Source organism: Excalfactoria chinensis, chromosome 4, assembly GCF_039878825.1.
Source record: "Excalfactoria chinensis isolate bCotChi1 chromosome 4, bCotChi1.hap2, whole genome shotgun sequence".
Taxonomy (NCBI): domain Eukaryota; kingdom Metazoa; phylum Chordata; class Aves; order Galliformes; family Phasianidae; genus Excalfactoria; species Excalfactoria chinensis.
In genome coordinates, this window is record NC_092828.1 from 43,292,519 (window position 1) to 43,308,905 (window position 16,387).

The 16,387-nt window shown below is 44.3% G+C and overlaps 1 protein-coding gene across 5 annotated transcripts in view; it reads left to right on the forward strand.

Moving 5' to 3' along the window:
- Positions 1–16,387, forward strand: part of ARHGAP24 (Rho GTPase activating protein 24) — a 196,473-nt gene that overhangs the window by 120,936 nt on the left and 59,150 nt on the right. The window contains exon 1 of one of the 5 annotated variants that reach the window (XM_072334914.1): positions 10,933–11,168. The exons of 3 other annotated variants lie outside the window; for them this stretch is intronic. The gene's annotated coding sequence lies outside the window, so the exon portion shown is untranslated. Of the gene's footprint in view, positions 1–10,932; positions 11,169–11,467; positions 11,479–16,387 lie in introns of those variants that run through there. One more of the 5 variants, XM_072334915.1, reaches the window with a different exon arrangement.

The following is a 16,387-nucleotide window of genomic DNA, read 5'->3' on the forward strand; positions in this document are numbered from 1 at the left end:
GTTAGAGGCTCTGTCAAAAACGTTTGTTTTGAGCGTAATCTGAGCAAGACTTGGATTAACACGATACCTTGAACTCCCTGTTGCTGCAGAGCATACTGTCTTTTCCCATGCCGACGTTTAATTGCTGCAGATCCGGCAGTTCCCATGGCTTGTTATGAATTCTTTCCAGTGAAATTGCTGAACCTCGGAATTAGAGCCATCAAAAAAAGCATCTGTGAAAGTAATAAATCTTATAATAAATCCTACATGATTCGAGGTCTGCAATTCCATCTGTGAGGAATAGTTTTGGTTTTTTTTCTAGAGACTTATTGTTTAGTTTTTAAGGACAGTATTGGGACAAAACAGAGTCTCATGTTTGCCCTAGAAGTGCGCCTTTCTCTTCAGAAAGCCAGTGTGACTCAAGATATTTCTACAGCCCTTTTCAAAACCCTAGTAGAGAAATGTAAAGCCATGAGAGGCTCATGACAAGTGAGTGCGATGTTGGTGTGCTGACACCGTGGTATAAGCTTTGTCGGCTAAATTTGAAGAGAAGCAGATGTAAGTGATGAGAAATTTTAAATGGCTAACTGGTTATTAAAATATATTTTTAATCACATCTGACAGAAGGAGAATTTTCCTAAGCGCTGGTTTTAATAACGTGTTAGGTGCTAATTTTGATGATGACTTATTCAGATACATTGTTTCACACAGAATTCTGTACAGAAAACTCAATAACATTGAACTGGCTGCATAAACAGAGCACTGCACCACTGAGCAGTCTCTAAAACACAATGTTCTATACGTGTATTGCATACATACAAAAGAAAGCAGAAATATAGGGAACCTGGCTTGTACTCTTTCAGAGGAAAACCTGGTGTGAAGATATGTTTGTTCTTCCTCTGAAGTGCAACAAGGCATCCCTCAGAGGTCACTCTGTCCCCTCCTGTTTTTTTTCTTTTTCTTAGAGTAAATAAGATAACTTGCATTTCCTTCATCTGCTATTGGAAATCTTTTTCCCAGTGGATGCAGAGGTAAAAAAAAAAAAAAAAAAAAAAAGTGATTGAACGAGTCTCCACTTTACTGCATCATCAACAAAAAATACACCCTTAGGTGTTTAGTTAGGTGAATACTCATTAAGGTAGTAAAAAGAGAAAAGATGTGGTGTCTGACACACTGGAAGGCTGTGGTACCATTCAACAAGACCTGGACAGACTGGAGAGTTGGGCAGGGAGAAACCTGATGAGGTTTAACAAGACCAAGTGTAGAGTCTTGCTTGCACCTGGGGAGCAGTAACCACATGCATCAGTACAGATTAGGGGATGACTTGCTGGAGCAGAGCTCTGTGCAGAAGGACCTGGGTATTCTGGAAAACAACAGGTTGGACATGAGCCAGCTGTGTGCCCTCATGGCCAAGAATGCCAATGATATTCCAGAGCGCATTTAAAAGAGCATAGCCAGCAGGTTGAGGGAGGTGATCTTGCCAGCCTCAGGTTCAGCTTCTTAAAGGCTCAGTGCTCCTTGGACTCATGGCTGTGTTTGCATCCCCAGCTTGTGGGAGCATTCTGAGGGATGCTGTGGCTGGGTTTTAGAGCTCCAGGGGTATGTTGGAGCACTTTTGTAAGGCACTGGCTTATCCTGAACAAAATCAAAACGGCACAGTGATGATCTGAGTTCATTTTACTTCCAGCTGTTTCAGAATAGCACTGTAACGTGTGCTTGCCTCTATTCACATTATCCTTGGTCACTGCCAATTATGTCCTGAGCACATTATCCAAGGAAATTACTGCTTGGCTGTTTCCCAGCTAAGGTGATTCCTGTCTTAACAAGAACAGATCCAATCAGATGGTCACCTCGTCATAAACCAGCATATTTCGAAGCTAGAACAACTGGGCATACCTCCATAGAAGAATTATGTTTAACTCAGTAATTACATTAACAAGCAACCAGTAGCTTTAGAACATTGTTGAAAGAACAAACCACACAGGTACCAATATTGGGTATTGCACTGCTTCATGCAGATGGATGCTGTTCCAAGTGATCCATCTGCCCTTAATGCAAATACAAATCCCATTAAAACGGAGGTGGATTACATTTGCAGCTGCTCAACGTTTTTCTTCTTTTTGGAGAATATTTAAGGTTCCTGAGCCATGTTCCTTTATGCTAGGAAGCAAGAAGGAAATAAGTGATTGTGCAGAGCCTTAGTTTTAGGAGTCAATAAGCGTGTTTTAAAATGTAGAAATAATTTATCAGCTGTCTTAGAGAGACGTAGGCATCTCTGCACTGCCTCTTTTCTGCAACAAGTCATCTTCCCTAAGAGCCAAGTATAGTTGGATTTTATCATAAAGTAGCTTGGAATAAGTGTTTAATAAGGAAGGAATAACTATTCCTGCTTAGAGAACAACTAGTCCCAAATTCATCAAGGAACCTACTCTGTGTTCGCTTTCTTTTTACTGGCCCTTAGTGTGTTATCTTTAAGCAGGAAATGTGACAGTGCGTTTAGGGTGCAATTAAAGCACCCAGGATGGTTTCAGTTAAGCTTTTTCTCTTCTTTTTGCTCCTTTTCCAGAAGGGCCACTTGCTACCTAATTGCTTTAGTTTACATACTGGTAAACCGAAGTGATCATAACAGAGTTTGAAAAGCAGTCTAAGCAGTTGAAATGGATGACAGCTAATACCCATATCAAGGCTACTTTCATAGCGTATGGTCATTGTCTTGGAGGATCTCAGATGGAGAGCTTTCCCACAGAGTTGCAAAGATGAGAAGATTTGCTTATTGACTCTGGATGTGTGGTAGCAGAGAGCTGTGCTTCTGTATGGTGCCATCTCTGCCACTCACTGCCCCCAGCTGGTTTTTTTTTGAGCCCAGTGCTCTTTCTTGCTGCGACTAACCTCACAGTACTCCACTTGCCTCTGTGCACAGCCATGTGAGTCAGGATAACCTCCGGCTTCTTTTTCCTCTTTGAAATCATGACTGTAGTTTTTCAAGGGAATCCTGAGCAGATAAGATGAAAGATGACGTAGACAAAGACCTCTTTGAAATGAAGGCACGCTTTTCATCATTGAAGGTTTTTCTCCTGAAACTGTAGAAAAGGCTGTCTGTAATCATGTGGTGTTTTCTGAGTGCAAACAGCTTTCACCAAGAAACCTGGCTTGGGCTGTCCTGTAGAGCAGCCAAAGGAGAGGTAATATTTACCAGATTTGACATGGGAGGTCAGTGGGAATGTAAATAGAGTAGTCCTTCAAACGACACTGAAGTCAGAGCAATCATCCCGCTTGCAGCTTTGACAAATTCACTAACATCTGTTCTGGTGCCGTTTCTGCTGCACAGACCTGCCATTTACTGTGAAGAGGAGAGGGTTTTAATTAACCAAGCAGATTGACATGTGAAACTTTGATAAGACGGTGCCATCTGGGTGGGTTTTGTTTGCAGTTCTTGGCACAGCTTCTTGGGTTGAGGCATGCTCCAGTGGTGCCTGGTGAGTCTCAGAAAGATGTACTGACACCAGAGCACTGGGCTACTGAGCCAAATACCTGTAGGTATTTGAAACGAAGCGTACATTGCATCTTGCTCTTAAACTGCATGGCTTTTCTTTTATGACTGTTTTTAATTTAGGTCTCGCTTTACCATTGCATCACTATCCATTGTGAGCCACAAGTGCTGGTGGAGCTCCAGTGAAATACCCCAGCTAAAGATCAGCAAATGGATCTGTCAGTAGGACTGCAAAACCCACGCTGTTGACATATTAGTTCCCTGCTAGCAGTGTGCCACTGGGTTCATACAAATCCAGCAGCTCAGGAGAAGATTGCTGCTAATTCAGGTAGAAATTGATAAATAAATTTTTGCAGTGCTTTAAATACATAATGTGTGGAACGTATTCAGCTTGTGTTTCAGTATTTGTCATCTCATCAACCTGAAATAGATTAGAGCACGGTGTTTAATGTGGTGAGATGCAGCTATAAATAACAGGCTTTTACAGGTTCAGAGAAAATCTTTATCCACTTTAATTGTGTAGATGGGTTCAATTCCCAGGAAGGCCAAGAGGGAAATGAATTGATAATTTGAATCCAAAATCCATTTTATGTAAGTTTTTGAAATGCTGGGCCAAGTATTTCATGTGACGGTCTGTTTATGCTGAAGGGGCATCAATGTAGTGGTTGCTGTGCTGCTGGGGTAATGATGAGGCATCTGGTGAAGAGATGGAACCTTCTGGGAGCTGGTGCTGCTATGCTGGCATTTGCTTACAGTGAAGCTGAGTTTGAAGCTGTCAGTGATGGCAAGTGAGCTCTGTGTGGTCAGCCCAGCCCCAGGAGCTGTGTGGCTGTGTTTGAAGCTCTTTGCCTGCTGGGCCAGGACTAGGGCTTTGCATGGCTCATGTGGCACAAAGTCCCCATCTTTAGAAGGAAAGCTCTTCCCTGATAATGGCAATGAGTAAACCCAGTGACTTTGCCTTTGCTTTTTGTCTATCCAGTTGCTTCAGAATACAAGAGCAAGAAATGAGTTTGCCTTTTCTTTCTGGATTGGTAGCTGCCTCATTTCAGGTTTCTTGCAACAATCTTGTTCTCAACTATTGAGTAAGCACTGTGACCACAGGAATTTGGGGAGCTGTTTCTGTAATGAGAGGATGCCAACTAATGCTGGTGTTTGTAAGTCCTGATGGTACCTGAGGACTGCCCATTTAGTGTGTGGAAGGGCACGGGGGTTTTTCTAGTGCTGTTAGTCTGCTGGGGATACCGTGTCTGGGTGGGCATGGAGAAATCACATGTTACCAAATGTCCCTATAAATTTATGGAAAGTGACAGAGATACACAGAGTAAGGGGGTCGTACATCTGAACATAAGCACACATCAGCACTTTGGAAAATGTTACATTTGTAGGATTAATGAGAAAGTCATCTGTGCTTTTAATGTTCTCATGTTCCAGTTGCAAAATTACTTGCATAATTTCAGTGCTTGTGTGTTTGTGTGTGTGTTCTACAGGGAGAATGATCCCACTTTGCATCATGGATAGAGCTAGCTCAGGCTTTACTTTGTTCTGAATTCCCATTGTGTTTGGAATGGTTTACGTAGGATATCACAGCCTTCAAGGTGCCTCTGCTTCTTGGCTCTTGGTAAGGATTGCTTGTTTCAGGGTGAAGGGGAGAAGAAATTGCTCTTTATCTTCTTGGAAAAGCACATGCTTGAGGATCTTATGGGAAAAATGTTATCCAAACAGGTTAAGACTACGCAGGACTTGGAAATATATCATATTGGTTTGTGAGTGATGATAGTATAAAAAGTGAAGGTCTGTTTTCCTAGAGGAGGGAGTGAAGTGGCACCTTGTGTTCCTCTCCACCTGCAAGAGGGTTTTGCCCTTTCAAAGTTTCTCATTGTTTTTCCTACTGGCAGGTCTGACCAAGAATTGAGGGTTATTGAGTAGCTGCTAATAGTCATGCATTGCCTTGAGCCTAGTAATGATGGAGCAGCACTGGGAGTGAGGGAGCAGGGAATCCATGTGTTAAACTTCTGTTCCTGGAGCAACCTCTCTCAGGTCTGTGTTAGGTAATTTCATTGTTGTTCATTACGTTTGTTTTGCTCTCTGTGGAAAGGGGAGAAAAATATTTATCTACTTACTGCAGCCTGGAGGAATAATCTGTTTGTTTATATAACTCTTTTCTCAAAAATATGTTGTTAGCATTAAGTATGGGAATTTCTGTTCTCTTGTCTTGGTCCCCTGAAGGAAGAAGTTAATACCCAGTTGACCCTCATTATTTTAGGATTTGCCTATGAGGGATATGGAAAACGAGCAACTATTCACTGCTATTCTTCTGTCTCTGCTTATAGACTAAACAAAAGCACTTTTGTGTACGAAGGTGAGATTTCTGCCTTCCTTTCCCATTGTTCTTTCTCAAAGTTAGATCAGTATGAAGGACAGAAATTTAACTTTTCCAGCCTGCTGTTGAGCCTATGCTTTTGTACTACCCTGCTGATGTGAGCTGGCAAGCTGCAGCTGGTGTCAGTGTGAGCTGGGAAACTGTGCTGCAGAGCTAATTCTTGCCTTGACATTGTTGTGCTTCTCTGGAAGCTCTGTTGCTCCATTGGCACAGGCTGCCCGGGGAGATGGTGCAGTCACTGTCCCTGCAGGTGTTCAAGAACCATGGGGATGTGGCACTGAGGGATACGGTCAGTGGGCTTGGGGGGGATAGGCTGATGTTGGACTGGATCATCTTAGAGGTCTTTTCCGGCCTTAATGATTCTGTGATTCTATGTCCTACTGGGAATGCAATGGTGACTGTCCTCTTGATGAAGACCCAGTTATACAGAGTAGGACAGTTCCTGTCTGGTATCAGTACTCTAAGGCATCAAAACTATGCTTAAACTTTAGACGAAGAAACAATGTGTTGTTTAAAGTACAAGAGAACGACTTGTGAAATTCAAGGTGATTTCAGTGTTTGGAACTCCTTGTTCATAACAGTGACTGTGCTGCTGGGTCTCATTGACAAACCTTGTAGACAAACTGTACCACCCTGGTGAACATGTCCCTGGGCTGCTGGGTGAAAACTGGCTGGGAAACAAACCCTGTAATTTGCAGGATGTGCTGTCACTGTTCTCCAAAGGCAGGGAATTTGAGATGTTACGTTTTCCGTTTGAGAGAGTAAGTAACATGCTTTTTCTGTCTCACCTAGAGGGTTATTTTTCATGATCAAACCTCAAAGCCATGTCCTTCGGAACCTCTGCTCATTTTCTCCTTTCTGCATTTGAAACCTTGGTGCTGCTGTTACCAGCATTTTGGCTGTGGAGCCCAGGAAGACACAGGCAGAAAGAGCATCTGAGCACTTACTGACACGCAAAGGTCTTTCGGTTACCTAATCACCCAACATACCAAAGTCCATACCTTACCAAACAAGGCACACCTACAGAAAGTGTCTAGCTGCTGCTTTGACTATATAATTCTGAGTCCCTCAGCTCTGCTGTGCCTTCCTTGACTCTAAGTGGATGTGATTGTGTAATAAGTTTTGAATCTACATCCAAGCTTTCTGAATTCTCCATTTATTTAATAATTTTGTGTTTACTCTCAGCTTTTTAAACCAAGCAAATAACAGCTGGAGTTTGCTTATGTCGGGAAGACAGATGTGTCACACAAACACCACACTTTGCCAGCATCAAAACTGAAAATGAGTTGGTGTCTGAAGGGCCGTTTGCATACAAATATGTGTTTATAAACCTGCATGTTTCAAAGTTACAGATAAAAAGACTTTGCCCTGACAGATTATAGCAGCAAAATCTTTCTTCCAGACCTGCTGTAATGTATCTCATGTTTCCTGTTTCCCTTAAGAATAAGCTCTTTGAGAAGTAGCATGGCAGCTCCTCCTTGTGACCTAGCTCCTGGAGAGGGCTTGTCTAAGCTGCAAGGCAGGAGTACAGCCAAAAATGTGATGGGTGAGTTAAATGGTTGTGCAGCTGAGAGACCTTCATGTGGTGCAGCTGATTGAAGCTTCCATGAGCGATGCTGCTATGTCATACTCAGAGGTATTTGGGCATCCCAGTGGGCTGTGAACACAAAACCCCCAAACGCACCCAGGTGCAGAGGCAGATTTGTTTCTTACGTATCAGCTGGGCTGGATTTGGAGTGCGGTGGAGCTGGAAGGAAATGGAGGAAAGGGCTTGGGAAGATTTATTTCTCCGTTAGCATCTGGTCTTGCACATTCTGTTTCTCTGTCTCATAGGAAATCATGTTTGTGCCTGATTCCCATTTTGTGGAATTGCGATTTCGTCTCCCTCTTGGCACGTCCATTCATTTGCTGTTCTAGTCCTGCATGTGACTGACTTTTCACCCACCCATGGAATGCACGCTGCTTGATTTTATCCAGCACAGGATTAGAAAAACAGCTTGGCTTTTTGAGGGAATGTCTTGTATGTCTGTCATCATCATACCTATTCTGTTTTTAAAGTAGTTTTGAGAGCTGAATTGTCAGCCTTACTTTCAAAAGTAACTATTCACAAATGAGAAGTTTCCTGGTGATGCAGTGGTCATGTCCAAAGCTGGCTGTGCCCACGTTGTCTAGGAGCATTTAACAAAGAACCCAAAGTGTTCTTCTCACATTAAATTCACACAGTGCCTGGGGAGTGCTGGCTGTTTTTAAGGTTGCTCCTCAGCATTCTTTTATGAATACCTACACGACTCAGCTGTCTACCTTCATCCCTCCCTCTTTGATGTGTCTGTGCTCATATTATTAATATGTGTCATAAAGTACAAGGCATCCACTGGACAGCTAAATTTACATTAGTGCATGATCCTTGTGATTCACATTTCTGGGTGTTGCTGTCTCACACGTGGGTGTAGCCCTGCTGGCACCCCTCAAGATTTGCCTGCCTTAAGCTGCTGAAACTGAAGGGGGAAGAGACTTGCATTTCAGCACAGACAATGGAAAAAAGAACAGCTTTCCGAGCTTACATGAAGCACTGCAAATAATCCCAGGGTGCTCATTACTGTCTCTCTGTAATAATGAAGAATCTTTTCATTGGAACACTGGGGAGTTGAAGCACAGGCGTTGAGCGGCAGCCCCTTGGCCTGAGAGACAGAACAGAAATGACCAGTGTAATTTCTGCTGCGGAGATTGAGGGCTCGATTTTCACTGTAGGGCACCTTGTGAGGCTGTTGGCAAGTGAGGTCGAGTGTAATTCACCGTTTGCACACTGAAATGGTATTTATGCTATCTGTACTTGAGCTGCTGGGCTGGATCAAGGGCTGTAACGCTTTTGCTTCAAAAACTGTTTTTAAACAACAACAACAACAAAAACTACCCATTCATCCAACAGGCTAAGACAGTGCATTGCTCATTGCTGCTTTGAGATGGTGTAAAGATGTTGATGTTGAATAGATTTCAAACGTTAGGTTGTACAGTTGTTTTTTTCTGAATTACCAGACTTGGCCTTCAAAATGTGGCACTGCATTCTGTGTCTCATTCTGTGTGCTTCACCAATCATCAGTCTTCATGTTTTCGTGTTGTTGCCTTCTGTGAGCCATATTTCTATAGTCTCTGCCCTGTTCCCTATCCATTGCAAGACCCAGGGAAGAGGAGAAGCAGCGCTGCTGAGCCACCCACAGCAAACTGCTGATTGCCTACCAAGGGAGTATGACTGCAGCACTAGATACTCTTCTGGTTGCTTTTGAGATCTCCACATCTGGGTAAACTGAGGCATCATAGCAAATGGGGAGAAGCAGCAGCAATAGGATATCACAGCTCCTGAGTCTTCTGGGGAGTGGAGATGTATCTGGTAGGGATTGCTTGCAGTGAATCTCCACCACTGAGCCCTGAGCAGAGCCAAACTGCACAGACTAAGGGACCAGCTCCTGACCTCCCTGTTGTCCCACCACAAAGGGGAAGGAGGTGGATGATCAAAAGGAATGTGCTTAGGGAGCAGGTGGGCAGCTTCAGGGGATGATGCATCGGGAAGGGAACATTCCCCTCCACTGGTGACTGTACTGTGTGCAGCTGGTCCTCCAGAGTGCTTTCAAGTATTTTCTCATTAGGATGAACTTCTGGGGAGTAGCAGATGGCAAAGTGAGGCTAAATTAGTGAGAGATTTGTGCTCTGTTAATGCTCTTTCTCTGTCTAAACAATAGCTGCAGAGTGGAGCAGGGATGAACTGTTGTTTGTGGCCACCTCTGCTGCTGTGTGAATGCAGAAGTCTACGGCATGTTTCCTCAGCAGTAACAAAGAGCAGAGAGAATTTACCAGCCCTTTCACAAGGAAGAAAATATTGCAATTCTCTCTTTGCAACACAAATAAAATTGAGCCTATGTTTGGAAACACATGAGGAATACAAATGCAGACAATTGTACATTTGCAGCCAAACCAACCATATAGTCTCTTTTGTTTTATCATCTTCATATGAAAACCAGTCAAATAACATTAAAAGCAGCATCTCTTCTCTGGTACTCCCATAAACTCTCTGGCTTTATGGTGTTCTCATCCATCTGAAAGTCTTTCTCTCTCTCCTATGTGTTTATACATGTGTAAATATATATGTGCGTGTATGTACAATATTACTCTGGTGAATTACTTCTCCAAAGCTTCTCTGGCAGTGACAGTTTCTTTATGGAGGTGAAAAAATGATTTTTCTTACAAATTTATTGTGACTTTTGAAGTCACTGAGTTTAGGACAGAGTGAAGATGCGGATGCTGACTTTTCGCTGCTGTAAATGATGGAACCTGGTATTCTGGATGCTGTGAAACAGCAGTGTCCATGGTCACTTTTCCAGTGATTTGCTATGTCTCTGTGTGTAAATGGCTGTGAGCCTGGAGTATGCTGATGGGGAGATTTGCCCCTAAACACGCTTCTGGGCTCCCGGCCTGGACATTGGCAGCAGGGCTGGTGTTGGTGTCTTAAATGCTATTTTGTACCCTTTACCTTCAATGATTCTTAACAAGCCACAGCAATGAGAGCCTTTGCAAAAGAATTCCCTCTGATTTTTTTTTTCTGCACGTGGCAACCAGTGCCATAAACCTCCGTGTGCAGTGTCTTTAAGGCTCCCGCAGGGCAGATGCTTCTGTTAATCCTCCTCCTGATGCCGGTACAAAATCCTGCTCTGGTTCCTGTGCTGATGTTAGCTCTGAGGTGGAAGCAGGTGGTCAGGCTATTAACAAACAACTGCCAAGCCCAACAATGTGAAATGTTGTTTTTCAGCGGGGCACACGGATCCCTAAAGAACTCAGAGCCTACTGACTAAAGAGATATACTTCCTCCAGGGATCTTTTATCATAAAAGCAGCTGAAGTGACTCACTCTTTCCCTGAGGACATTCTTAAAACAACTCTGCTCATTTAGTCTTAGAGTGGTCAGAAGTGGGATTTATTTTGTGCTGTCCTTCAAAAGAGAGAAAAAAAAACAAAAAACAAAAAACAAACCCAGATAAAAAGTCTGTTTAAAGCCTCCTGTGGCCATATTTTCAGGCAGATCTGAGCTGTATTTAATGCTAGAGGTCTGCATGCAGCCCGCTAACACATAGGCTGGCTGGCACTATGCTCACTCAAGCAAGTGCTCCAGTGAAAAATTCAGCACTATTTTTAGTCCTCTTACAACCAACCACTCGATTGTAAGGCCTGGGAGCAGCGGCGCAGTGGCTGCGAGGGGTCTGCGGGACGCGGCGGGGCCAGGCGGGTCTCCGAGGAGCCCACGCTGATGCGGAGGAGCACCCATCAAGAGCAGGTATTGCCCTGTTGTAACCCTCAGCGTGCCCCTGGAGCAGGTCTGCGGGTCAGAGACAGGGCAGGAAAGCGTTAGCTGGCTGCCTCCGTCTGCTCTGGCCCTTAAAGCTCTCGTTCCATGAATTCCTGCCCTGACCGTCAGCTTTCAAATCCTCCCTTCTTCTTTCCGAGCCTTTTCAGGGATTTTGCGGGATCTTGGACAAGTTAGCAAATGAGAGTAGCGGAAAAGTACATTTCCCAAAGTGAAGGAATCCTGCTTTAAAAAAAAAAAAAAGACAACGCCAAAACAGAAGAGCCCTTTCAGTGCTGGGGTGAGTAGCTTGTAGCCACGTCCTGGGATCCCTTCCTCTCTGCTAACTTTATTAACTTGTGAAAGACAATTCTCCGCCTCTCCCTGGCAGTCCGGCTGATGGGGGGTTCTGGCAGACTGACCGTGCCTGCCTGTATGTCCGTGCAGTGCCAGCTGCGGGTGGGCTCTTCTCCGGTGCCGTGTTCCCCACCTCTGCCTGTCCCCACGGCGGCTGGCACAGCCTGGCCCCACGCGCCCAAGGCACAGCCCTGGGGATGAGGGGGTGCCATTCCTGGGCGATGGAGTCACGGGAGGGAGCGCCGCCAGCGAGCCGATAGTGGGAGAGGGACTGGCAGCCACCCCAGTGTCGCGCCGGAGGTGCCTGCGCCGTTGCCAGATCTGCTGCCAGTGGGTGCTGGTGCCAGGTGAGAGTTCAGAGCTTTGTTTTCAGGAGGGTTGCTGGGACCTGCCGTGCCCCGTCCCGCTGTGATGCTGCTGCGGGGACAAGCTGTTGATTTCAGCAGCATCCTTCCCACCTCCTCACGGGCTTGCCAGAGGCGATGCTTTTTCAGGTGCACTTTGGAGAGGAGATTCTAGCTTGCTAGTCACTGGGCTTAGGCAAGGACACTTTGGCAAATGTGTTATACTATGGGTTGCTGGCTTGTGTTCTGCTGCTTTGTGTTCTCAGCCTTTTGTTTTAACTCAGTTGTGCAATGTTTGCCAACTCCTTGTTCGGTCAGGCTCGGATTCAGGGAGAGACTTGAAGTTTGGCTGAATTTTAAAACTGCTTGTATTCTATCTTCTGTGATAGTGTTGTCTTAAAATAGCATAGCGTGCCTCTTGTTTGATGCGCTTTGTAGAACACTGAGGAAAGGGGCATGGCCAAATTCCCATGAACTCTGCATTTAGCAATCTCATCTTGCTATCAGCAGGCTGAGCTGCTGCAGCTCTGTGCACTAAAAACATGCTTCTGCAATGTGCTGGCCAGGACCTCATGCTGCTCCCAGGGCTACCATGGGTATAAGAGAAGAGGTGTTGGAGCAATTTGACAGCCTGGCTTTGTGTCTCCCTGTTAGATGTGTGCATTTGTGTGTATATAGCACAGATTGCACCAGCAATAGGATGTGTTTGCCTCTAGCTTGAATGAACTGGATCAAGACAACTGACAGAGATCAGTCGTGTTCCTGTGGGATTCTATTTTTAACGGTGTTTGAGGGTGTGTTTAGAAAATGTATTCAAATACGAGAAATCCCCTGATTTGCTCTCGCTGATGCTGGCAAGTCTAGATTTACCTCTTCCGGAAATGGTCTTGAGCACTGGCTGCTGAATTGCCAGTCACAACACTGACATCCCAAATGAAGGCAGTGGGAACGAAGAGTCAATTATCCTGTGATCTAATTCAACAAGCTGAATTCCCACAGTCTAGAATTTGTTAGACCCTCTGAATAATGAGGATGACGATCAGTTGGGTTAATTCTGGATAAAGCAGATGAGATTTTACTGCAGTTTCAATGATGAATGTTTCAGTGCTGCTGCAAATAGCGCATCTCTGGGAGACACTGTGCCTGTGTTAAGAAGAGCTGCATGTCTTCTTATAAAGATCCAGTGCTTTGAAGGTTAACAACTGAACAGTTGTTGACTGGAAATGGCTTAATCAGTGCTGTGTGCTGGGCTGCCTTGTGCTGTGATCCTGAATTCAAACAACCCAAACTGAGAGGCACCAAGGTCTTGTTAGCCTCCAGAAATTACCCTTGTGTGTTCTTGGCTGTATCTTCCTGTCTCCCCTGATGTATCCTTGCACCCTTTGGGTCTTTTCCCAGCACACTGCGATATGTGGTTGGTTTTGCCATTGTTGCCCAGTCCAATAGACTGGCTATAGGTGACAGCAGAGGATCAGGCTGTTCAATTTCCCATATTAACAACCGTTAATATGGATAGTGCTATTGCGTGATAAATATTTGTGGCTCTGTGGAAAGTGGAAACCATGCTGAAGGGAGTAACACCCCCTCTGAATTGTTGTTATGAAGTCAACATGTGTTTGCACAGCATTTGGATTTTAAATCTCTTCCTCCTCTCCCCTCTGAACCCTAAGCCTCTTACCTGGGGCAGTGGGTGAGACACTGTGCTGCTGGTCATGTACTGAGCACCACTGGGGACAGCAGTACTATGGACTGTGTGGGAGCACCCAGATCTGGATGCTGCAGAACTGCACTGCTCTGCGGGTAGGCTGCTGCCACATCCTACCTGTCTTAGCAAAATAGGGTTGTACGCATTCCATAATGTTCATGCATGCTCAGACTGGGCAGACATCTTAGTTGGTGCAGCTTCCTGGCTTTATTGTGCCACCGGGAATGAAAAAGAAGTGGAGTGCACATCAGCTCCACACCTCTATCTACTGCAGGCTATAAATGCAGGTGATACAACTCAGCAGCAAATTGTGAAGCCTGGACTGCGCTTAAATATTTAAAGATCAATTCAAAGAAAGATTGATTTCTGGACTATTAGTGAAGATTTGGCCCTGCTAGGCAGGGGGGTTGGAACTACATGATCCTTGAGGTCCCTTCCAACCCGGGTCATTCTATGATTCTATGATGATTCTATGAGCAGTTATCACATGCACTCTTTCCACATGTTTTAATTGCAGAGCTGTAAGTCACAGTTGTGTACTTTGGCTTAAAACTGCTTTCTGATTTTTTGTTTCTGTACTTCATTAGCTAATTATACCTTGAAGTAGTCTATTAATTAAACTCCATTTTCTAATGAATCCAGCTCATCCTTCTTAAGCCAAGTCTGATACAAAACCAAAGTCATTCTAATCCTTAAATCATTAAACTGAGTTGTTGACTTTTCTGTCTGTGCATGTCAGGTGGTAGCAGATTACTGCAGTGCTTAAGTTGACCATTATCCACAGACACCTCCAATGCATATTTTACTGAGTTATGAAGCACTGTAACAACATGCATGTAATGAGCTGCAAGTTCTCACCATTCATTCCTGCTGCCAGAAGAGCAGTTGCAGTCCTTTGATGCTGATTTTTCAAGATTGCACCTGCTCTTTGGAACAGACTTTCTGAAAAATGCATTTTGATCTGAGCATGACGGTGTCAGGCTTGCAACACCACCAGGAACAGGGTCGTTCAGCTTGGGATAGCAGTTGCTTAGAGGATGATGCTTCTTATAACCTGCACCTTTTCTTAGTTCTTTTCTTAGCTTTGAATGAAAAAGAAGCAACTTGCCAATACAAAGTGGCCGAAAGCTAGAAATCTTCCCACTGACAGGGAAAAGCCACAGTGCCTGTTTGTGAATTTTGAACACACACTTCTTGGGGAGCTGATTGCTGGTGTTGTTACCAATGGAAGGAGATGGTGTGTTGGTGTATCTTTTGCTTATGTCATAGAATCATTAAGTTTGGGAAAGACTTAAGATCACCAAGTACAACCCCAACCCACCCCCACTATCTCTGTAAACCACATCCCTCAGTACCACATCTTCAGAGCTCTTGAAAACCCCCAGGGATGGTGACTCCACCGCCTCCCTGGGCAGACTGTGCCAATGCCTTACTGCTCTTTCTGAGAAGAAATTTTTCCTAACGTCCAACCTAATATCCAAGCAAGGTAAGGCCATTCCTTCTCATGCTGTTGCTGTTACCTGAGAGAAGGGACCGAATCCCACCTCAACACAGCCTCCTTTCAGGATGCTGTAGAGAGTCATAAGGTCTCCCCTGATCCTCCACTCTGAACAATTGCAGTTCCCCCTGCCTTTCCTCAAAGGACTTGTACTCCAGACCCTTCACAGTTTCATTGCCCTTCTCTGGTCCTCCCATCACCTTTCATTGGAATCTTTGCGTTAGTTTAAAAGAAAATGTTGGGTTAGTGACTTGGTTACTTTGCATTCCTCATATGAAAACTTATAAGATAGATGAAGTTGTGAAACTAAGACCAGAATGACTTTAAAAGTTGAGAGATCATCGTGTAGTCAGAGCCTGCAGGAAGCAATGGAAGACAAGATAAAAAAAAATCTGTCCTTATTAGAAGCAACTTGTGCAGTGTGTTTATTTGGGCACTTAGAAGAGCTGTGGTTGCTTGGAGAATGGAAGGTATTCTCAGGAAAATAGGTATGCTTTCTTTTTAAAGAGGCTTGAAAGTAAAATTCATTCTTGTGAGATGGAACTGTTCCTTGACTTTTGTGTTTGCCTCTTCTATATCACCTTTTCCTCCTCAGGTCCAGAAGTAGGTTTTTCACCCTGGCTGCTGTTGGCAGAAGGCTGTAAATCAGATTTCTGAATACTTGTTAGAGCATTAAAAATGCAGTGTTTGGCAGGTGGAAGTGATTGGTGAGGTGACAGTCTGTAAGAAGCCATTCTCTGCAGGCTTTCAGGTGTTGTACTGAAAGCAGATGATTGGTTGTTTTCTTTTTTTTTTAACCTCAAAAGATTCAAGAGGTTTTTGCTTGAGACGGTGAATTGTGGTAGAGGGGCACTCACTGTTGTTGGTGCTCAGTGCCTTTGTACCGCTTGTAGCAGTCAGCATGCTGATGCACATAGGCAGCAGTTTGAGTCAGGTACCTTTGATTGAAAACTGCCTTTAAATACATTCCTTCTAGTTCCCCAACTAGCACGTGAGCTCACACTGTAAAATCTCAGTTCAGGTACGGTGGGAGAGCACATTGTGCTAATTTAAATGGAAACTTTTTGTTTAAATCTCAGTGAGATCTCTATTTGACACACTTTACTTTGGAGATGACCTCTTCCTCTGCTCTGGTTCATTTTCTGGGTTTATTACACACTTTGCATCCCTATAAAGCCCTTCACTAGGTGATATTAAAGCCTTTAATTAACCGAAGCAACGTGTCTTCCCTGTGAGGTCAGTGAATATTCTTAATTGCTTTTTGCAGAGAGAGGAAAACGTGGCAGAGAAATTTTAAACGAATTCA